Source organism: Balaenoptera borealis (genome assembly GCF_965194805.1).
Source record: "Balaenoptera borealis genome assembly, chromosome: 14".
Classification (NCBI taxonomy): Eukaryota; Metazoa; Chordata; class Mammalia; order Artiodactyla; family Balaenopteridae; genus Balaenoptera; species Balaenoptera borealis.
In genome coordinates this window covers 83312301-83335462 of record NC_138875.1, presented here as the reverse complement: position 1 = coordinate 83335462, position 23162 = coordinate 83312301, and the positions used below count along the sequence as shown (strand labels likewise).

Here is a 23162-nt window from a genome sequence, read left to right as displayed (position 1 = left end):
GGGCACCCTTTCATAGTCTTTGAGAGTCACAAAATGTAGGTGGCAGGAAATGAAGGTGGCTCTGCAAAGCCCCCTGTGTGTGAAAGGGCAGTAGAAGTGGTGGAGCAAGTGCAGAACTTGTCAGCATTTCATGCCGAGCTGTGGGCATTGGTAGTTCTGGCTCTGAAGCCAAAGCCGCTATTCAGTACAAGCCAGCACGATCCCCTTGCAGTGAGTTTGGGGAATCTATTAGTTTTGCTCCTAAAGTCAGATTTCAGGCTCTCAGAAGAATGGTAGAAGGAGAGAGAGGAGGAGGGATAAATGAGAGAGAAGCTAGAAAAAGATTTGTTTTGATGGTAGAAAAAGAAAAATGAAAGCTCTTCATGGGTTTACTAAGGTAAGGTAGGGACTTCCCTGGCTGTCCAGTGGTAAAGAATCCGCCTTACAATGCACGGGACGTGGGTTCCATCCCTGGTTGGGGAACTAGGATCCCACATGACGCGGGGCAACTAAGCCCGCATGCCACAACTACTGAGTTCGCACGCCTCAACTAGAGAGCCTGCCTGCCGCAAACTACAGAGCCCACACGCTCTAGAACCCGCGCACCACAACTACAGAGCCCACATGCCCTGGAGCCCACACGCCACAAATAGAGAAGAGAAAACCTGCACGCCACAACTAGAGAGAAGCCTGCGTGCCGCAACGAAAGATCCCACATGCCTCAACAAAGATTCCGCAACTAAGACCTAACACCGCCAAAAATAAATAATAAATAAATCTTTAAAACAATATGTCTTAAAAAATAAGGTAAGGTAGAGTGCAGATACCTTGACCTGGCAGTTGTTTCACACCCCTGACTACCTTCCAAATTCTCACACACGCACACACACACACCAGACATACAGAGCAATTCAGAGCTCTATTCTGGTCTGGAAAAATCTTTCCCCTGGGGCATCAGTAGCTTGCCTTGTGATGACAGGCTTAATGGTTTGATATCTCCGCATTCCACTGAGACCACCTACCCAGAGGCTATGCCCTACTGACCTGGTTCACCAGGGCCTGAGACTAAGCATGAGAACACGAGGGCAGTGCCAGTCTAGGAGTCGGGGGAGCTATGTTCTGGTTTGGGCAAATTGTTTTAACTTGCTGGGTGACTGTGTCCATGTTGCTGCTCTCTCTGTAATACTCAGGGTCCCAAATTATAAAATGGGGACCGGACCGAAGGTTCTTGTCTCCTAGAAATGTCATGAGACAGAGTAAATTACGGTCTTCCCGTGCTTATGCTTCTAGGAGGCAAGGAACTAGGGGAATCCTGTGCTTTTCTCTTTTTTTATTGAGATAGGGTTTCCTAGGCTCTCTATGCAAGCCCTTAGAAGACATTTAATCAGAGAATAGTCTGGAAAAAAGCAAACCTGCTCACAAAAGACGAGAGAGCCTTGAAATCTCTTAAGTGTTTCCTTCCAAACAGGAGTCCAAGAGATTCTCTTATAGTTTCTGGCCGGCTACCTGGAGTAGGGCGATAGAAATGGTTTATTTTTCTTTCTTCCAGTTTTTTCCCTTTCTGGTCTGATCCCTCTGAGTGACACTGGTTGGGGTGGGGCCACAAGTTATGGGAGAAAACCATGTCCCAGACACTCAAGTCTGCCTATTGGATAATAGATTGATCAGTCTGCCCTGTCGGTGGGTAAAAATAAAAGAGCAGCCTTTTTATTGATTTGTGTTTATTTGATTGTTTGTTTAAAGGAAGCCATGAGATATAATAGTGAATCAGCCCACCCGATTCAGTGCCCTCCGATGGTCTGGTCATTTGTGGTAAAGTACATCAGGAAGGAAACACCATGGTTTCCCAATCATCTGCCTGCAGTACTAGAGTATAGAGGACCCAAGAACTAACAGAAGGCTTCTTGTCCTTGTAAAAGATCCTTGGGTTCTCAGTTGCTGTATTAGTCTCCTATTGTTGCTGTAACAAATTACTACAAACTTAAAACAACGCAAATGTATTTTCTTACCTTTCTGGAGGTCAGAAGTCTCATGAGGCTAAAATCAAGGTGTTGGGAAGGGTACGTTCCTCCTGGAGACTCTTGGGGAGAATGCAGCTGCTTGTCTTTTCCAGCTTCTGGAGACCACCTGCGTTCCTTGGCTTGTGGTCCTTCGACTGTCTTCCAGGTGCATCACTCTAACCTTTCTTTCCATCGTCACATTCCTCTCTAACTCTGACCCTCTGCCTTCCTGGCACAGGACCCTTGTGATTAAGCTGGACCCCAGCCCTCTTCTTTCTTGGGCTTCTAAGGATTCTCAGGAATAGGAGTTGCAGTCATTGTCAGGGCTGGGAGCTAGTGGGGAAGTACATTGATAAGAATCTTTGTAACTTTTCTTAGGACAGGAGGCAGCCTGATATTATAGCCTTTTTGAGCCCCTTCCCCCATAAAGGTGTTGATGACCATGGAAAGAACTAAGAGTCCAGGAGTAAAAATCCAATATGCCTGGATTATAAGAAACTCAGTTAAGGGTGAAAGCAGGCAAATGGGCTGATGTGACATAAAAGCAACCTAACTGACACCTTTCTCCTTCACTCCAATTTTGGAATTATTTCCCCAAGACACCACCATGCTTTCTATCCTTTAAAGCCTGTATTTTTAGTTTGGGGTATTTTCTATTGTTTGAAGGTTGCCTTGCAACCCGTTTGCCTGGAGGGTTTAAACAATATAGAGTTTCTTTGCTGAACAGCAACAGTAGCCAAGAGAGACGGAATATAAACCTTTTTTTTTTTTTTTTTTTTGGGAATATAAACCTTTAAGTCTGTTTTCTCAGAGTTCGTACATTTAAAGCGATGGCTTTAAACAGAATAGCTTATGCCCCCTGGCTTGCTTCTCCCTGGGGGAGGGGAGAAGGGTAGCTGGTGGAGAACATTTTGTGTTCTCTTATCTTTCATACTAGTGGAAGGGGATAAGCACCAGAATAGGAAAACAAAATATCTGTCTATTAATATACCCTAAGTCCTCTAGCACATGGATTGGATTTGTTTATTTGTGAAAGAGAAGGATGCTTCTCTCTGACTGTGGGCTCCCCTGCCAGATGGAAGGGAACTGGCAGGCGTAGTGCCCTCCATAAGGTGAAGGGAATAGGCAACCAGGGCCTAACTTCTTACTTAAAAGAGAAAACTCTCAGCCTTTTCTCAAGAAAAATTGGTTTTCTGGCTCAACCTGCCTTAAGCCCCAGCAGCATCATTCAGGGAAACTAAGAAAGAAAGGGAAAAAAGCGGGAGGATTTACCATGAAAGAGCCAGAGAGTACCCCTAGCTCCCCACTAGACATGTGCCTCCATCACCCTCCTTGCGTCCAGCCTGGGGAGCCAGAGGACTGGAGAACCTTGCTGGAAGAAAGGACACACAGTTTCCTCAGAACAACCACTTAACTGGCAGTGAGCAAGGCAGAAACAGGAGCGTTTCCCTCCCCAAAGGACGAGCCCTGCAAAGAGAAAAGCAACCCTGCTGAGCTCAAATTCAGGGGCACTGTCCTTTAATATATTCCCTTGGATCCCTTAGTGGTTTGTAGAAGGAGTGCCCAGAGTAGACAGTTTTCTAAAGGAGTAGATGGCTAGTTAATGATAAGCCTTCTAGTTGGAAAAAAGCCAGAAGGGAAGAGATTTCTTTCGGGAGCAGGAACGTACACATGCCTAGGAGCCCCGTGCCTGCCATGTCTGGAGAGAGGTTCAGAGCGCCCTTTGGCTGCCAGAAGAGGTCTCTGCTTGCCACCCACCAGGGTCAGGCTTTCTCAGGTCCCGGAGAACATTTTGATTAGCAGGAGTCCCAGGCAGACACGGAGAGAAAGAAGAGAGCAGCATTGGCAGGGCCCGCCCTCTCCCAGAGCAAACGGGGACAAAGGTCGGTGTACTTACAGCTGCCTCTCCCAGCCTGCCCGCCTGCCAGCCAGGCCAGATGCCGCAGGTTGTCCCGGCGTTGCTACATGATGCAGGAATCTGTCATCTTTGTGCCTGCTGGGTCACCCATTACCCCAGATCCAATTCCCAGGCAGGGAAGGTTAGGACACGTGAGCAGAAGCAAAGGCTTTGGCATTCAGTAGCTTTAAAACAGAAATGCCATCATGTCTTTACCTGTGCAGTTGGGAGCAAAACATGTTTGTTAGGGGTGTGATGTGCTATTGTGGAATAAGTACGAGAGGAAAGAATCTGTGAGCTGCCCATCTGAGAGGAGGGCTCTCTGTGCAAACCGTGGTTCTTCAGGCACTCTTAGAATGTGAACAAACTTTCTTTGTGATGATTTCTTATCCTACATTTCACTGCCAGCCCAGCATGTTTGAATTTGTCTCGGCTTCAGCAGGTCTGAGTATCCATTGGGATTCTCTGTGAGAATTTAATTTAAACAACTTGGAGGCCACCGAGGTTACCACGTATAACCAGGTCTGGCACAGATTTGGCATGAGAGTAAGCAGGAGACAGAAGCTTTGTGTGTTATGAAATCATTGAGGCTGTAGCCCACAGCCCTTCTTGTTTGGGATTACAATTAGAATTGCTGTTATTTGTTTGTTCGTTTTCTTTGTTTGTACCTAGGAATGGGCTTCAGCTAATGAAATAATGGTGATATAGAAGCTGACATTCATCAAGGCACTGAACTAAGCACTCTCCTTGAATTATCTCATTTAATTTCCACCTCAAACCCATGAGGCAGACATGACATGATCCCCATTTAAAGGTGAGGATCCAGGCTCAGAGAAACTGAGTAACACACTTAAGATGATCTGCTATATTCATCTGGGATTATGACTTGCTAGCGCCGTATTCTGAACATAGAGGAAGAAAGAATATGAGAACAAGTATTTCTGAGGGCTGCAATTGTGTACAGGTTTCTTGGAAGCTAGGGCCCTCTTGATTTATGCTCCATGGGGCCATCTGGGGAAGTTGTTTAGCTTCAGAGGTGATAGATGAGGGCTGGGTCACTTATGTTTGCAGAGCATGGGTTGAAGGGTAAGTCAGGACAACATTTCTTCTCTGGTCCCCATCAGGGACTCCACAGGCCAACCTCTGTGGCTGTGTTTATATCATTATTTTTAAGGCATCAGCACCAGCACAGCAGCTCTAAGCTCTCTCTTCCTTTAGCCATCCTCCATGTGGAAAGAAGCCAAATGGGAGAATTTCCCCAACCATTTCCCTCCAGTGCAGCTGGTACCAACTTGAAACCTAAGACATTTAACACTGCAGCCCAACCGAAGCCTGGCTAAGCTGTATTTCTTTAGACACAGCAGGAAGCCATTCTGTGCTCTAGTATCAAGAACCATCTCAGGGCCCAGGGTGGGCTCTGCTTCCTTGGTTTGACCCCAAGAGGTCAGCTGGCTGATGAAGCCCATCAGAAGTACTTATGTAGACTAGGACAGTCAGCTGCAGCTTACCAGAAGAGAGGGGAGAGGATGCCCAGGATTTTCATATTTAATTGAAAAGTAGTGTCTTTGGAAAAGGGGATGGTAGAGGAGTTCCTACAGCATTGAAAGAACTCCCTCCACTTGTTGCTGTGGGAAGGTAGCATAGATCCAGCTGCTTCAGAGCCATTCATTATCCTTCATCCTGGCAAATGGAACTCTTCTATGGATAGGCAGTGTTGGTAGTGAACCCCTGGCTCTCCCGGCTGCCCCCACAGGTCACAGGACCCTCCAAGCTGATGCTCCAGCGTGGTGACCAGAGTCTGGTTCCATCCTCTGTCACCCAGACCGCACACATCAGCTTTGCCCCATTCTGTGCTTCTGAATTACACTCACTGGCAACCAGCACCAGCTCTCCCCTCCCAGTGCCCTGATATCCTCTGGTTAATAAGCAGCTCACATAAAGACACCAAGAACTATTGCAAGAGGGGGAGAAAAGCTGAGGCTCTGAATACAGGCCAGGAAGCCCTGGACTTGGCCCAGGAACTCGGTGGCTGTTTCTGTTCTCTGCCCTTTGGTAGCCTTCCTCACAGGTTATAGAAGGAAGAGAAGCAGGAATGCTTTATCTAAAGCTGTAGTGGACCATAAAGCAACGACGTATTTATCTATCAATGAGAGACTCTCGCTGAAGCCTGAGGTCCCTTCATGGAGACTATTAGTCCTCTCCAGAAGAGACCAACTTTCTGCCCTTTATCCTTTCAAACCTATTTCTAGAAGAGTCTTAGGTCCCTGTTAATTAAAGCACTAAGCTCCCCACTTCCCTCTCTCTCCTGTCTTTCTGAGCTGCCCAGATGGCACTCTTCCCACCTTCACCTTCATCTCCCATACTATGTTTTATCTCCCAAGGTTTGGAGATGTCCTTGAGACATCCCTGTGGAAGGAACCAGTGGGGAGTATGTGCCAGATCCCCCCTCATTGTCACTTTGGTCTGAATCAAATCCTGCAAGGGGAGCTGGAACCCTCTCCCTGGGCCTGCCCATTGTCAAGGTCCTGGTCACCTTTAAAGCCTCCTGCAGGGATTCCCACTGCCAGCGGATCCTTTTCTGAAGCCCAGCACTGTGACATTTTAGACTTGGAAATCCCTAGACAAATATGTCTCACTTAATCCTCACCACACTGGAGACTCTCACTTGGCCAAACTTAACAAGTACCACTAGTTCTTGCAGCAAACGTTCCCCGTGTTCCAGGCATTGTGTTCAGGGCTGGGAAAAGGATAAACAAGGTAAGGTCCCTGTCCTTGAGGAGCAACCAGCTATTAGAAGAGACACATGAAACAGGAGCTCCCCTCTCACTCGAAATGCCTCATACCCAATGTTCCTTTAACTTTCCCAGGCTCTCTAAGGCCCTGTTCTTTCACCATTTACCAGCTCTATAACTTTAGCTCAATTGCTTGCTCTAAGCATCAGGTTACTCATCTGTAAAATGGGTTTATTAATAGTATACATCTACCTTTTAGAGATATTATGAGGATTACATGAAACCACTTATTTGTAAGGCACATAGGGCTAAATAAATGCTGGCTGTTACTATTTTCCTCCTGAGGATAATGTTTGCCAGGAAGAGTGGTAAAAGCAGGGAGAGCTGGGTTTGAACCCCAGTTTCCCCACCCCACTGATACTGTATGCTTATGGGCAAAAAACTATTCTCTCTGAGCATCAGTTTCATGGGTGATAATTTACTTAATTAGAGTAAATTAGTTGATATATGTGAAAGTACCTCACACATAGCAGGAGTTCAACACATTAGCCTCTTGGAACTTCTTAAGGATCCGAAGACCCTAAAGCTCCAGGGATCCAGAAGAGACGCAGAAAGATGCTAGCGCCTCCTTTAGGAAACGTCCCCCATTCCCCTGGTTAATCCTTAAAGCATGACCCTCCCCTATTTGGTTCTCGTTCAGCCAGAGAGGCTGCTCCGTGATCAACTGTATCCCTCCCTCTGTGCTCTGTGCTTCTGTACTAAGTACCTGGAGGCCCTTGTCCTGTCCACACTCAGGCATCACTTGGCCGAGATATCCATTGAGCTCCTCTAATCTTTCCCCACAACTCAGTCTCCCCCTCTCCTCACCCTCCACTTCATCCCTTGTTCCCCTAGCTTCTTAATCAAATTAAGGGAAAGAAGAGGATTTAGATAGGGTTACTAAATATGTTTCTGTTCAGGGGAGGGAGGCACAGAGGAGTCTGGAGGAGGAGGCAGAGTGTGAAATTCCTTAATGGAATGTGCTCTGAGAGCCTCCTTTCTCTAGAATAAGCCCCAGAATCGCCTATCTGGATAGAGTTTTCTCTTTGGCAAAGTGCTTTCACAAACGTTATCTCATTACGATACAGGCCCAGGTGGCAGAGTGCCCACTCCCCGGAAAGGTCTGCTGAGGCCATCGTGCCTCACAAGCTGGTCTGACCCTGGTCTATATATTTCACAGGACACCCTGGCCTCACAGGGGTGACTCGGCTTTCTGTGGAGCACGACGACACCCGCGGAGGGGCCCCTCACAGCTGGAGGTCACAGTTTTCCCTTCTGTGTTCTCCCCACATCAGATTTGGAATCTTTGGAAATTTTTTACTTTTTAAAAATGATAACGTGCTTATTGTAGAGGTTTTTGAAAACACAGTAACTTGTAAAGGAGAAAACAAAAATCACCCATAATCCACAACTCAACTGCTGGTAATATTGTGAGGTAGCTCCTTTACGTGTTTTTGAAATGCATGCATATATTTGTGTATATGTGAGTGCATTTGCAAAATGGGATTATATGCACACGCATTATTTGTATTCTGCTTTTATATTTAATATGTTATTTTTGTGTTCCATTTCATCAAAAACTCTTCTGAAATATTATTTTAAAATAGCATGAATTAGGATTTTTCCTTATTACAAAGTTATGCATGTCCAATATGAAATAATCATTGCCCACATTGATTGAGTCTCGTAATCAGCCGGAAACCCTGATCACATGATCACATTTAATTCTCACAGCAGCTCTCCTGGGTAGATACTGATAAACTCATTTTACAGGTAAATAGAGTGAGGCCTTGGAGAGGTAAAGAACTTGCCCCACTAGCAAAGACTTAAAATGCCCATGGGATTTCACACACATTTTTGGACCAAATTGCCTATACCAATGACCATATTTAATAACTGCATCATATTCTCCAATGTGGATTTATCATGATTAACTATTCTCTTTTGTTGGACATTTCAACTATTTTTTTGTTGTTACAATGAAGCAATGATCATCTTTGCATAAAACCATCTTTGTTCACATCTCTTGTTATTTCTTTAGTCATTTCCTAGAAGAATTACTGAGTCATCATTTTCAAGTCTTGTTACTTATTACCAAGTGACTTTCCAGAAAGCCAGTATGCACTCCCACCAGCATGCGTAAGAGAAGGCCCTCTTTAAAAACAGTTCAGTTTGGTAGGTGGAAATTGTATCTCTTTGATTTGATTTACGTTTCCTTGATTACTAGTGAGGTTGAACTCTTCTCTCACGCACTCATTAGTCAGTTGTAGATCCATGAGTAAGCATCACAGAGAGCAGCTTGTCCTTCCTGCTGGCACTTACTTCTCTCTTGCTTTCACTCACTGTCTCTGTTGATTTTGAGTTTCAATCTGGACCCAGATAATTTAGGAGTGCATCAGCAAGGAGAAATTTTTTCATATTCAACATGCCCAGGAGGACTTGGGTCTTAATGAAGATTTGGGTCCCCATTTTGCCCCCTGCCCCCTCTTCTCACCCTCAGCCACACTGTGTAGCTCCCTCAGAATTACCCCACCTCAGAGCAAAGGTCAGATTTCAAGATATCTCAGACCATTCTAGAGACAGTATAGTTTTATTCAGGAAGTAACTGAGCTAGAGCGCTGCTTTCTCTTCCCAAGAAACTTCAGTTCCTTTTGTTCTCAGGGGAGGTGAGACAGGGATGGGGCCAGGAATAAGAAACTGGCGTTCACAGCCCCTTGGCTGAGGCTGCCTGAGTTCCCCCTACCGACCTTTGTGACAGGGACCCCTCCCTCCTCCCGTCTTTGAGGAGCCCTTTGATCCTTTGAGTTAGGGAGGAATGCACTGTCATTTCCGATGGGTTGTGTAACCCTCTCTTCTGCCTGGAGCATGAGAAGCACAGAAGGTGCAGCAGCACTGAGAGAGGAAGGTGCCAGCGGGTTAGTCACATGCACCCTCAGAGTCCTGGAGGAGTTTGCACAAGAGTTCCTCGATTCAGGCTCCAGCCTGAAATGCTGTCCGACAGGTGTGTTCACTTTGGGTTCAATCCCGCACCGCACTCCCCCCGTCCTACCTGCTGTTCCTGGACCACCAAACGCTTCCTGCCAGGCTCCACATTGGGTTGTCCTCTTGCTGCCATCAGAGAACTTAGGAATCTCTCTTCTATGGACTCTCTCTCCTCTGCCAAGCTCCAGCTTTTAGCCCCTGCGTCCCCCATCCTCACCTCCACTTAGATCTTCCACTCAGGTTGTTGGACATTCAATTCTGTCAGGTGTTCCCTGCATGGAGCCAGAGGGGACTTTGAATCACTCCAGGCAGGGGAAGTGGAAAAAAGCAGAAATCTGGCCTGAGGACTGGACAGTAAGACCAACAAGACCTTTCCTCAGCCTCTTGATGTAACTCCTTTGTGGTTTTACATCAAAATCATGTCTTTGACTCTATTCCCTACTTGGAGTCATGTTACAGAAGGCTCCCTTCTGTTATTTTAGCCTGTCTGAGCACCCCCAGCACATGGGTGGGGATGTTCCGCACCATGAAAATGTTGGCACTTATGAAGGGAAAGGAATTATGAAAGGCATCAGAAAGCCAAAAATGGCACTCTGCTTGGGCTGGTAGAGTTTCAGAAGCATCATCTTTGAGTAGAGTAGCAGTTAGGATTTGGGAAACAAAGGTGTAGAGGTCATGCTTCTGACCCTTATGGGGTCATAACAATATAAAGTTGGACTGCAGGCCAAACAAGTGGTCACCCACAATGCTATATGAATTCAGAGGAGGGAGTACCGCCAGATCCCACACAGCCAGGAAGGCTTCAAAGAGGCAGCTCTTCAAGCTGGACCTTAAAGGCAAGATGTAAGACTTGAAAAGTGGCCTCGTGGAAGAGGACATTCCAGCAGGGGGTAAGGAACAAGCTAAAACATAGAGGTAGAAACGCAGTTGGCACATTTGGGAATTGCAAGATCATTCTAGCTGCTCCAGAACACATGTGCAGAGTACTGTATCCATCAGGGTTCCACCAGAGAAACAACCAGTAGGTGATATATAGTAAGAGATTTATTGCGAGCAGGTGGCTTCTGTGATGGCGGGGGCTGTCCAGGAAAATCTGAAATCCATAGGGCAGGCTATCAGGAAGGGCAGATTGGAAGGAAACTGTCACGCAGGAAGTGGAGCTACTCTCCATGGGCAGAATTTCTTCTTCAAGGAAGCCTCAGCTTTGCTCTTAAGGTCTTTCAACTGATTAGATCAAGCCTACCCAGATTATCTAGAATAAATTCATTTACTTAAAGTCAGCTGATTTTTTTTCAGCTTTATTGAGGTATAATTGACAAATTGTTAGATATTTTAAGTGTACATCATGATGATTTGATTACTATATGCATTGTGAAAGGATTCCTTCCCACGTAGTTAATTAATACATCCATCTCACGTGCACACACACACACACACACACACACTATATATATATCTATATATAGATATATATATAGTATATATATGGTGTGTGAGAGAATATTTGTTTTACTCCCTTTCCAAATTTCAGTTATATAATAGTTATCTGTAGTTACCATGTTATACATTAGATCCTCACACTTTACTCATATTATAACTGAAAGTTTATACTCTTTTACCAACCTCTCTCTATATCTCACACCCCCGCATCCCCAGACCCTGGCAACCACTTTTCTACTCCCTGTTTCTTTGAGTTTAACTTTCTTTTTTTTTAGATTCCACATATAAGTGATATCACACTGTATTTGTCTTTCCCTATCTGGTTTATTTCATTTAGCATAATGCCCTGAAGGTCCATCCATATTGCTGAAAATTGCAGGATTTCCTTCTTTCTTGTGGCTGGATACTATTCCAGTGTGTGTTTGTGTGCGCGTGTGCGCATGCGTGCACACACCACATCTTCTTTATTCATTCATCCATTGACAGACACTTAGGTTGTTTCTTTATCTTGGCTGTTGCGAATAATGCCGCAATGAACATGGGAGTGCAAGAGTCTATATCCTGTTTTCATTTCGCTTGGATATATACCCAGAAATGGAGTTGCTGGATCATACAGTAGTTCTATTTTTAATTTTTTGAGGAGCCTCCATACTGTTTTCCATAGTGGCTGCACCAATTTACACTCCCACCAACACTGCCCCAGGGTCCCCTTTTCTCCATATCCTCACCAACACTTGTTATCTCTCGTCATTTTGATGACAGCCATTCTAACAGTTGTGAGGTTAAATCTCATTGTGGTTTTGATTTACATTTCCCTGATGTGAGTGATTTTGAGTGCCTTTTCATATATCGTGTTGGCCATTTGTATGCCTTCTTTGGAAAATGTTTATTCACTTCCTCTGTTCATTTTTAAATTGGGTTGTTTGGTTTTTTGCTATTGAGCTGTGTAAGTTCTTTATTTATTTTGAACATTACCCCTTATCAGATATATGATTTACAGATATTTTCTCCCATTCTGTAGCTTGCCTTTTCATTTTGTTGATGGTTTGCTTTTCTGTGCAGAAGCTTTTTAGTTTGATGTAGTCCCACTTGTCTATTTTTGCTTTTATTGTTTTTGCTTTTGCTTTTGGTGTCAAGTCCAAAAAATCATTGCCAAGACCAAAATGTCAAGGAGATAACCCCCTATGGTTTCTTCTAGGAGTTTTACAGTTTCAGGTCTTAAATTTAATTATTTAATCCATTTTGAGTTGATTTTTGTTTATGGTGTAAGATAGGGGTCCAGTTTCATTCTTTTGCATGTGGCTGTTCAGTTTTCCCAATACCATTTATTGAACAAATTACCCTTTCCCTATCATATATTCTTTACTACTTTATTGTAAATTAATTGACCATTTATGCATGGGTTTTTGTCTGGGCTCTCTATTCTGTTCCACTGATCTATGTGTCTGTTTTTATGCCAATACCATACTGTTTTGATTGTTATAGCTTTGTAATATAATTTGAAATTGGACATGTGATGTCTCCAGTAAAGTCAACTGATTATGAATGTTAATCACATCTACAAAATACTTTCACAGCAACAATTGATGTTTGATTGAATAACTTGAGACTAATCTAGCCAAGGTGACACATAAAACTGACCATCACAGCTACCAATCATAATGAAAATGGAAAGAGAGAATTGGGTCAACATGATTTTTCAAGGCATGAGACTGACATACATGAGTAAATTTATTACTACCTCCCCATGGAATCAGATTCCCATTATCTTTACCTATTCCCAGATTCTCTAACTGGTGTCTCTTTAGTGGAAACTTAAGATTCAGAGAGGGAAATTAGGTTTATCATGAACCCCCTTTAGAGATGAAACCTCATTTTTCTAAGGCTAAATCGAGATAGGTTAGTTAATTGGTACAGGTTCCAGCCTACCCATGTTTCCAGCAGACCGCATCAATAAATACTCAGCCCAAGAATTCTGGGCTAAGGGAGAAGACTGTTTTGAACCTTTTCCCCTCGCCTCTCTTTCCAACTCTATCCATCACTGAAACTGGAGGATATGGTTCCAGAGGGTAAGAATAATGTTTGAAGGTCTTTGTTTCTCCTTCCATACTTGCCACCCTTCCTCACAAGTTTAAGGTGGACCTCTGAACTCCAGCAGGTCAAATCTACAGATGAAGCCAAATGAATCAAGCATAGGTGGGAAGTTACTTGTGCTAGACCTACCCTGGTTAGAAGATGATTCAGGATTCCCAAGCTCAGGATTAGCAGTGAGCCAGCTTGCCCATTGATGGGGTGGTTGTACAAAAAAAAGAAACTCTAACTTTTTGGTCCGATATGGAGCTTAAGGGAAAGATCTGAGCAAGGACTCCATCCTTCTGTGACTTGGGAATTGAATTGTGCATGACTCTGGGCTTTTCCCTTTAAGAGCTCAGTGCTGTCAAACCCCTAGAGCTACAGGTGACCCTGAGGAGCAAGAGAACAGAAAGGAAGTTTCTACTAAAAGTTTAGAGTCTGTGCTCCTGGGCTTCTGAGAGCCAGTTTCACCCACTTCAGTGGCCTCAAGAGCAGAAAAATGACAGATTGAGGCCAAGAAACTCCTTCTGACAGTTACATCTCCCTTCCTAGAAGAAAGAGGAGGAAAATAAGAAACAAGTGGCAATGCTTCCCAGATCTAGAATGTAAAAAATAGCCAATAGGGAATGTGAGATCGTTTGGTGACCAGGAACTTAGGGCCTCTGCCTGAGCCCTGCTCCATCTGGAATCACTCTCGGAGGCTTAACCAAGGGGGCTGAATGGGGTGGAGCATCCAGAACCCCGAGCACCTAGTGTAGCGAGTTGAATCAGCAGGATAGAGAGAACAGGTGGAAGGTGGGCTCACTAAACTGGTGGGGCAAAGCAGGGCAATGTGGCAAGGATCAAAAGGAGGTGGGCCACTACCGTTGATAGGAATGTAAAATGGGGCGGCCTCTGTGGAAAACAGTATAGAGGCTCCTAAAAAAATTAAAAATAGAACTACCGTATGATCCAGCAATCCTACTTCTGGGGATATGTCCAAAAGAATTGAAAATGGGATCTCGAAGAGATTGGAACACCCATGTTCATTGCAGCATTATTCACAATAGCCACGAGGTGGAGGAAACCTAAATGTCCATCAACAGATGAACAGATAAAGAAAATGTGGTCTATCCATACAATGGAATGTTTTTCAGCCTTTAAAAAACATAAGGAAATTCTGGGGACTTCCCTGGTGGTCCAGTGGTTAAGAATCTTCCTGCCAATGCAGGGGACACGGGTTCGAGCCCCGGTCCAGGAAGATCCCACATGCCGCGGAGCAACTAAGCCCGTGCCCCACAACTACTGAGCCCACGCACCTAGAGCCCGTGCTCCACAGCAAGAGAAGCCACTGCAATGAGAAGCCCGCGCGCAACAACGAAGACCCAACGCAGCCAAAAATAAATAAATAAATAAATGTATTTTAAAAAACATAAGGAAATTCTGATACCTGCTACAATGTATGTGAACCTTGAGGACATTATGCTAAGTGAGATATGCGAGTCATAAAAAGACAAGTACTGCATCATTCCACTTATATGAGGTATATAAAGTAGTCAAACTCTTAGAAACAGAAAGCAGAATGGTAGTGGCCAGGGGCTGAGGGGGGAAGGGAAAGAGGGGCAGTGTTGTTCAATGGGTATAGAATTTCAGTCTTGCAGGATGAAAATGTTTTAGAGATCTGTTGTACGACAATGTGCACCTAGTTAATACTACTGGACTGTGCACTTTAAAATATTTACGATGGTAAACCATTTTACCATGCTTTTACCACAATAAAAAAAAAAAAAAAGAAGAGGGAGGGCACTGTACAATGCAGTTATACACATGCCAAAGATTAGCTCAGTAACGAAACTTGGGGTGAAAGCCTGTCTGCTGTGTAGCAGACCCCACACATGTGGCATGGCAGGCTCCCCCGTCACATCTCACCAGGCCACCTGGTCCACCCCGGAACACAGTATCTGGAAGACCCAAAACATCATCTTCATACGCACTGGCCATTTTCCATGGTACCACAAATTGAGTTTTTTCTTCTAATATTTTTGCAAATTTTGTTATATACTTCAATAACAATAGTAATAACTAGCATTTATTGAAAACTTACACAAAGGAATTACATTGTGTATGATGAGCAAGGTGAAAATTAACTATAGTCAAAACCACGTCCGAAAGTCTCTTCAATTGCCAACAAAGTGCAATATGTATGATTTCGTGTAAACAACTCTCCCATACAGTATTTCTCAAGCAAACTAAAGCATAAGAATTATTGGGGTAGCTCAGAGGAAAGACCAAAAGGAAAGTTTATAAGCAGATGTCTGGGCATTCACACCATTCTACCTTTAAGATAACTGAAATATGCCCGATGGGGGTGGGGGTGAGTGAAAAACTCCTGCTGACCTGCAGGTTTTACTTGATTCTCTCTTAATACTAAGGCTCTATCAAAAGCCTGACAATCGAGAAATGTCATCAGCCAAGTCCCCTGCAGTGCCAGACCCCATGGCAATGCTGGCTTCAGCTTTCTTCCAGGTAGGAGCAGCCTTCTCAGTCTGAAATTGGGGGTGGGACCTGACCTACACGAAGATGAATTCTCTACAGTGCAAACCAGACAGTCTGTTTACAGGCACCTGCAGTGTGAAATTTGGCAGCTTTAAATGAAGTCTCATCAATTTTGGAAGCAGAGGAAAAAACAAACAGAGCTAAGTGTTTTGGGAAGAGAGAGAAAGTGAAATCCTCATCTTTGATTTTACCTGGGAAGCCTAACATTGTAAACTACTTATAAGATGGATGGTAGGGGAAAGGGCACAATGAGGATTTCAGCTTTTTCTGTGTGGTTTTACTTGTTTATTTAAAAAATATAAGTAACTACATAGCAACAAAAATGAAGTAACCAGAGCTACATATATCTTTGTGGATAAACCTAAAAAAAAAAAAAAAACTCATTAGTGGTAAGTAAAAAAAGCAAGATACAGGACATGCACAGAATTGGTGAGGTTTATGTAAAATCTGAAAAATGCAAAACAGTACAGTTTGCAAAATTGTTTTTGGATCTATATATCTGTAGTCAAAATATAAAAATATGCATGAGAATGACAAACTTCAAGTTCAGGGTGGAGGTTATCACTGGGAAAGCAAGGTGGAGAGTGAGTTCAAGGAGCTCACAAAGAACTCCCATGGTACAAATCATGTATTTCTTACACTGGATGGTGGGTATATATTATATTATTATTGTACTTTTTTTTATATGTCGAGCATGTTTCTTTAAAAGGGAGAGGGGGATATGGAGCCTCTGTATCCTCAATTATGTTAATGATGTGTTTGTTGTTATGAGATTAAACCGAATGTTTTGTTTTAAAAGGGCTGGATCTTAAGGTGAGCCTAAGACAAAGGTGTGTCTCTCTACCAGCTGTACCAGGCGTTGCGCTCTGCACTTCACATTCAGGAAATCTGCATGAGGTAGATTCTGTTATCCGCATTTGACCAGTGAGGAACTAGGGACATTGGTTAAGTAGTTTGTCTAAGAGCATGCTTTCCTTACCAGGTGGCTGCAGTTCTCTGAATTTGTTTCCCCACAATTTGTGAAAAGTGGTATTTTGAAGACCTGTGATAACATGAAATCATGTAGCTGGAACAGGGCAAATCACAAGTTAAAACATCCCTGGGGAATTCCCTGGCAGTCCAGTGGTCGGGACTCTGAGCTTCCACTGCAGAGGGCACGGGTTCGATCCCTGGTCAGGGGACTAAGATCCCGCATGCCACGTGGCTCGGCCAAAAAAAGAAGAAAAAAATCCCTAATGTCTGACGTCTACAAAGTACCCTCTGAGAGTATCATTAGCCTGAAGTCTGGTTCTGATGCACTAAGCCCTTTCCCTTCCTTCCCCACCCCAGTGCCCTTTTGTAATTGACATTCATTTGCCTGTGGTCAGGTATCTTTCACTCCCAGTGCCTACAGGCCCCTGATCTTGGGGGACTGGGAGAGCCAGACCTAACTTTTCTTAGATTTCCACTGACTTCTCAAGTTTTTTTGTTTGTTTGTTTATAATTTTTTGGCCGCACCACCACGCGACATGTGGAATCTTAGTTCCCCCACCAAGGATGGAACCCACGCCCCCTGCAGTGGAAGCTCGGAGTCTCAACCACTGGACCGCCAGGGAAGTCCCAACAAGTTTTTATTCTTGGTTACAATGGGCTCCACGTGCACGTCTTGCTTTATATCCCTTTTTCTGTGCACGTGGCGTTAGTTGGGCAATCATAATGCCTTTCTACCATTACGGTTGGTACGGAAGTGAGTAATCAAACTCTTAATTCTAAACTTCGGTAAGATAAGGTCAGCAGCATGTGTGGTATCGGGATGGCACCCGCAAGGGAAAACGACTCTCGGTGGCTCACATTGTTTTGGGGCTTGTTTGTGTTGCCGTGCAGTTGTAATGGAAAACGAATAAAAATAAAAATCCCGGGGCCCATTTTGGCCAGCGCTTGGGAATCTAATCCCACTGTCTTGGCAGAATTCCAGCTCAGGTCACTGCATTCTGCTGGCGGCAGCCTCCTTGTGCAGTTTTCAGTGGATGTAGCTTTCTGCTTTGCCTCTTTCTCGGCTCCCTGTGCAGTGAATTAATCAGCTGTCCCTTCCCCACCCTGAGGAGGGTGTAGTTCTGCGAGCCTCAGAATGATCCACTAGTGGGATCCTACCATAGTGGGAGTAGGGACTGATCTGGGACCAGCCACAGAGATACTTGCTACAGTCAAGATCTATGTGCATGTGTCTTTCTCTGAGTGCATTTATGCAGTCATTGAATCAGACTCCTAACATGAAGTTTTTTCAGCAATCATCTAGTTTCTTTCCAAAATTGTGTGCATATATTCCCTCCATTTGTTTTGTGGCCCTTTGTTATGCAAATTTAAAATGTTCCTTTATCTGAAGTACTTAGAAATTTATCTCCCTTCCACACATGTATGCTTTTGTTGCTTCTTTTAATTGTTTTACAAATTTTTTTCTACTGTTTAACTCTCTTTCCCATAAGAAATTGATTGCATTTCATGGTGTGAGGAATAGCTCCAATCTAATTCTTCTCCATACAAATAATCTTCTATTCCCAACACTGTTTATTGAATAGTGATTTCTAATTGTATGACTTCAGCAAATGACTTAAACCTCTCTGAGAATTAGATGTGTCTGGAAAAATAGAGATGATAATGGTAACCTATCAGATGGGCTTGTCCTAAGGATGGAGTGAGACAACACATGCTTGGCAAATATGTGTCAAATAAATGATGTCTTCCTTTTTGTCTCCTTTCCTTCCTTTTTATCTGCATCGGCCTTTTTTTTTTTTTTTTTTTTTCATGTGGGATCTTAATTCCCTGACCTGGGATAGAACCAGCGCCCCCTGCATTGGGAGCACCAGGGAAATCCAGCCTATTTTTTTCTAACTGACCCAAAGGTTGTCTGTGCCAGGTTTTATATTAGGAAGGTACTAAGTAGAAAGGTTGGGGGAAGTGAGGAGAGGGTGAAGGCACTTGTCTTGAAAAGACCCATCCTAACAACACATGCACTTTCTTTGCTTTCGAGTCACCAGGCTGTTTCTGCAGCTACCTCTCTCCCCAGTCAGAGAATCCTCTTAGAGGCTGTTCTTCTGAGGCCTCAAAATGCCCCCCTCTCCAAGCTGCCATGTCAGATCTTCAGGGGAAATCTGATTTTTGAGGACAAAGCTCTATGTGTGGGTTGTTTTATTTTGGGGGTAAGATGGGGGTAGGAGTTGGCCATGGGTTTGCGGCATTCCGGGAAGAGGGAGGACTCTGCTGTCCTCTGATGAGTCATGGAAGAGAAACGCCTAATGTTTGCAAACAACTCCGGCCAAGCCTCTGCTTTCTTGTACTCCACCCATCCCCCATCTATGCAGATTGGACCCACCTGAGAAGTTTCCAACGTTAAGCTTGAAGAGTAAAGCAGAGGCCCTATGTTCTACCACCCTTTGAGATGGAAAGCAGCTAAGAGAAGGAGAGGCAGTTGTCCTGTACCTCTGGACTCCAGCAAGTGAGACACAAGACAGGACCTTACAATGAGTTTATCGGTCTCCAGGACACGATCTGGGTGGTGCAGGAGGACGAAGTGAAGCAGCAGGGCTGTCCCCAAGGGGCCTGCGTGAGAGCACTCCCAACCAGCCCCACCTCGCAGAGGGGTGGGAGATGGAGAGAAGCCACGGGTGGGAGAAGGGAGCAAAAGGGATTGTGGAAAAGGAGGCAAAGGCTAGGAAGAGGGGAAAGATGAAGGCTGAGCGGGCTGGAGAGGGACAGGAGCGGTCGGGGTGTGCTGGGAGGGGACCACTGCCTCAGCCTCGGCAGCCTGCTGGAGCCAGATGGGGCTCATGATGCATCCTCCCAGATGGCACAGATCAGCCTTGTCAGACATGCTTTCCTCAGGATACACAGTGTCCCCCACCCTCCCCCTCTCCAAAATCAGGAGAGAATCACAAGGTGACTTGCGAGGGCAGCCAACCTCCTGGGATCTTTTGTGAACTATCAGGTTAACTACAGCGGGATCACAGTAGGAGACCTAAACATGCCTCTGCCACCTCCACCCCACCCCCCTTTTTTTTTTCTATTGTGGGACATCAAGGGAGTGAGCTGGTCAGCTTGGGAACAAAGATCCTATTCTAGGAATTTGCCCACTGCAACTCTATCCACTGCATTCACAGTCCTTGGATTTCTGCCCCTCGTCGGAAACTCTACCTGCTCACTGTGCTACCACTACTGCTAGAGCAACACCCTGGCACCTGGCAGGGAAGGGGGAACTCATCATTTAAAATTAAAAATCGCATTTAATCACTGTTCATTTTTCTACCAGGTTCAGGAGGCCCTGTCATCTCTGCATTTTAAGCATTTTGCTGTTTAAGGTCTGAGTACCTTGGTGGCGGGGCAGGGTGAGGAAGGAGGGCAGTGGAGGAGAACTTTTGAAATCTTTCCACAAAAATCAAAGAACAAACCGACTGGAGGGAAAAAATAGCTGCTATATTTAAACTACATTATCCCATCAGGGAGCTATGGTTTTGAAAACCATTCCACAGTACTTTGTTTGGCACTGTGCTGTATGGGTTTCTCTTCTTTAATTTTTTTTTTTTTTTTAATGGTAACTTTTTTTTTCCCCCAGAGCAGTAATAGCAAAGGAAGTGAAGGGCCTTATTAATTGATGCAGTAGACAGACGTGTACTGAGCACCTGCCACATGGGCCACACTGTGCTAGGCACTGGGGACACAAATAAGGGACACTCAAAGTCCTTAAAGCAAATAATTATCACACGTTCATTCATCACTGTGCATATATCCTAAAGGCATATGATCCCTGCTCTCCTGGAGTTTATAATCAGGTGAGTAAGTGCTAGTGATGAGTGCAGTAAAAGAGTACTCTTTGGGTCTGTCTCCTTTGCTTTTCCTTCTGACCCGAATGCTGTTGTCTCAGCTCTGAATATGCAAACGGATGTATATTATTCACAGCTCACTTCTCCGAGGGAGGGTCGCCCCAGCCCCCACCCCCACCCCCCCCTGTCATTCTCACAGGAGTCCAAGCCCCAGTCAAATGGCAAAGTCAGGTAGAGAGCTGGGTGTAGGAGTCTGGACATACAAATGGGTGTGTCATCAATATTTTGGTGTGGTTTAAACCAATGGGCCTAAGGCAAAATCCAGATAGAGAAGAAGGCTAAGTCCTCAGTGGTAGGACACTGCACATTTCAGGTTGAGTAGGAGAGGGGGAGGTGCGTGAAAAGAAGGCTGAAAGGATCAGCCAGAGAAGCAGGAAGTAAAGCTGAGTTACTGTAGCAGAGCTGAGTGATATACAAAGTGCTGCGTGGGACACAGAAGAAGGAGCAAGTAATTTTCTGGGTGGTGAGGATGGAAGTGATGGAGCTGGTCCTTATCAGGGAAGGCTTCCCAAATGGGGTAGGGTTTGAGCCTTCATTTTGAAGGCTGATTAAGCGTTCACCAGGCATATCCAAGCAGGAACCTCTGAGCAGAGGTGCAGAGGAACAGGTAATGATCCACTGTGGCAGGAGCTTAGAATCGGAGGGGAGGTTGTGGTCAATATAGGGCAGATGAAACTGAAAGCTGCAATGGAAGAATCTAGGGCATCTCCAAACAAGGTTTCCAGTGCTCCATGCTAGTTACCTCCGCTTCCTCCAAGTCTGTTAGATCTTTGACTTTTCTCGGTGAAGTACATATCTTTGGTTTTGCTAGCCCAACATCCGTTCCCCTCCTTCTGGTAACAGCACCAGGACCTTCCTCTGGGGTATTGTTTTTCAGGGTGTGGGTCCTGAAGTTGCAGCATCGACATCACGTGGCAACTTGTTAGAAATGCAAATTCTTGGTCTCCATCCCAGACCTACTGAATGAGAATTCTGGAGGTAGGGACCCCGCGGTCTGTTTTTACAAGCCACCCAGGTGATGTTGATGCATGCCAAAGTTTGAAAACCACTGCTTTGGGGACCCACTTCTCCCCCTACTCTCTGTCCATGAAGTTCAGGTGGAGCTGACCACAATCCCTGCTTCCAGGGGTGGACACATGGCCCAGAGAAAATATTAGCCCTTTCCTTCCATTGAGATTGCTAAACTTGGTGGACTGTAAACTGGAGATGCTGGGGGTCATATGTGCTACCACCTGGAGAGAATTCACAAGACCGTAAAAAGCAAAGCAAAACAGAGTTTTGCTCTGAGATTCTCAGTTACTTTATTTGAGCACCTGGATCAAGCTGTGCTGAATTTGGAGTCTATTCCCCAATAAGTCCTTTTTTTTATAAGCATAAGCTAATCAGTTGGTTTTTTGACGCTTAGCCATCAAAAGAATGCTTATTAATGGGAGAGGGCCAAATTCTGGAAAAGACATTCTGTTAAGTTCGGCAAATTCTCAGATGTTAAAGTTATAGTTTGTGGGCATGTAGAAAAAATGGTGGTCACTAGGCACTGACATGTGATCAGTAACACAAGCCATGCCAAACGGGACACATGTCTGTGAAAAGATCACTAGAATATGGACTGCTGTAGACAATTTACTTAGATCTTAGCGACACATTCGACAGAGTTCTCTCGTTAAGTTCCTATGGACCAGTAGAGAAATGTAGGCTAGATAATAATACAGTGGACCAACATCTCATGATTACCTTAAGACACTTTAATTTATGTATGGTCAGGCCACTCAAGATGGCTGTTCTCTTGCTCTCTGTACATCTCCTGCCTGACGAGTGCCAGCTTCACCTATACCCTACACACATGACTGACCTTCCTATGTACTTGCCCCAGCTAGTGATATCAAAGGGGTGGTGAGGGGCATGCCCCTCTGCTGGTTTCCCTAGTAACTAATGAGCCAACCTGACGTCAATCTCCCATTCCCCTCGGGAGCGAAGACTGCCACCATGTCCTGCCCGCAGTGGGGTTGTTGCTCCAGGACCTCGCTTCAGACGTGTAAGCTCCCCTATCCATTAAACCGTTGCTGTCTCTGTTGCTAACTCTGGGCTCTTTCTTTGGTCTTGAAGCTGGGCAAGTGCAGGCCTTGTAGGCCTGTAAGGGGGCTGCCCAACAATTTACAGAACAAAGAATGTAAATAGTGCAGGCAATTTTGCCCGGCATTCTACTCAATAAGCATGTGTTCCGGAGTCAGTAAGAGACAGCAGATGTGACTAAGTTGGATGGCCTTAATTCCCACTTACCTTTCAGTGTAAACACCTTACTGTGCCAGTTCTGAGTCTAGTACGTAAATATGTATTTTTCATCTATCATGATCCTTAAGTCACGCTGACTACATCAGGTGCTCAACCAAAAGAATGACCTGTATAATAATGTGTTATGGGAGGTAAGGAGGCAAGAGAGTGCATTATAAGATTTTTACTTTCCTGACTTTGGTACCTGTAGTCAAGTTGATTTATAGCAGTTGACAGAAGTCATGCTTATCAAATTTGTGTGTAACCCACGTTCGGGCATATGGCTAAAACATCACTTGAAGACTCCAGAAGACCACAGCGGACTGCAAAGATGGGCCAAAGTCAACAGGAGAACATTCCATTA

The 23162-nt window shown here is 44.7% G+C and overlaps 1 long non-coding RNA gene across 1 annotated transcript in view; it reads right to left on the bottom strand.

Annotated features, from left to right (window-relative positions):
- Positions 1-14158, bottom strand: part of LOC309611483 — a 30316-nt gene extending 16158 nt beyond the window's left edge. Inside the window, exons 1-2 of the long non-coding RNA XR_014234549.1 lie at positions 3877-14158; positions 1989-3216 (exon numbers count right to left, since the gene is read on the bottom strand). This is a non-coding gene — a long non-coding RNA (uncharacterized lncRNA). The remainder of the gene's footprint in view (positions 1-1988; positions 3217-3876) is intronic.
- Positions 14159-23162: the final 9004 nt, after the last annotated feature.